This window comes from Ischnura elegans, chromosome 4 (genome assembly GCF_921293095.1).
Source record: "Ischnura elegans chromosome 4, ioIscEleg1.1, whole genome shotgun sequence".
In the NCBI taxonomy this organism is placed as follows: domain Eukaryota; kingdom Metazoa; phylum Arthropoda; class Insecta; order Odonata; family Coenagrionidae; genus Ischnura; species Ischnura elegans.
Genome location: NC_060249.1, coordinates 83,698,380 through 83,699,508, shown reverse-complemented (window position 1 = coordinate 83,699,508; position 1,129 = coordinate 83,698,380). Strand labels below are relative to the sequence as shown.

General features: G+C 38.1%; 1 non-coding gene across 1 annotated transcript; it reads left to right on the top strand.

Moving 5' to 3' along the window:
* The first annotated feature begins 814 nt into the window (after positions 1–814).
* Positions 815–887, top strand: Trnak-uuu. The gene has a single exon. It is a non-coding gene; the product is annotated as a tRNA-Lys (tRNA).
* Positions 888–1,129: the final 242 nt, after the last annotated feature.

The window sequence follows — 1,129 nt, the reverse complement described above, 5'->3', positions numbered from 1 at the left end:
GAAATACACAAAAACTTGGTTGCCATGGGATACGAGTGAGTCTCTGTTCTGTCATGACAATGAGTGGAAAATCAAATTCACTACTAAATATCTAATTGATCTCGTTTGTTAGCTATACCTAATTTCTGTACTAAACAGTGCATAGAAAAAAGAAATCACTTTTACCCCTTGGCTTCTCACCCACTCAATTACAATATGCGTAAGCGTGCCCCACTTGATGCCAAAACTTAACCCGCTCCCGGAGCAAGTTTACGCCACAAACTTGGATTAAAAAACATTTTTTGAACGGTTTAAAAACACAAATAGGCCAAAAATTTCGAATTTATTAACTGCCTTATCAAACCAGATTGCCTTAAAATTTCTAGGTTAAAACATAAAAATTACAAAATTCGTTGGAAAAAACCGCGTAAACGTTCCCAGGTCTACCCTACTGCTTATTGGATCCATACTGTAGGTTACATTCCGGACAAGCAGTCTAGTAAGATCAGTTTATAATACAGTTTTGGAAATATCAGAAGTTTGTTTCTTATATTTATTGGCAAAATTCGGTTGAATGTGAACGTTCGACGTCTACCAAACGTCAAACATCGACCAACTTAGAGACGGAAAACAAAAGAGTAAAAAAAAATCCACAGATAAATAGAATTAATTTTCTACGGGAGGAGAGGGATGCTCTTCTTCAGATTACCTTCCATGGTTCCTTATGCAATTCGATGCGATGCAGACATCAAGAGATTTCCCATCAACCCAAGAAGACTAATATCGTGCATCTCAGATTATGTTATGTAACGTTGGGATCTGCTTGCGAGACATAGCCCGGATAGCTCAGTCGGTAGAGCATCAGACTTTTAATCTGAGGGTCCAGGGTTCAAGTCCCTGTTCGGGCGAATTTTTTGCCAGGCTGTCCGTCGGTGGGGGTATAATCCCTGCGTAGTAATTCAAAGGTCGCTGGTTCTAGACCTGCCGAGATGGAGTTTACACCAACCCGGGTATTTTATACCTCGACTATTAGATTTTTAGACAGGAACAGTTTTACAGGAACAATTTTAAATACTTTTGATGAATTTGTACGAATTTAGATTTCCTAAAATTATTAAACTAAAAATATTCAATATGTATTGCCCGTGAA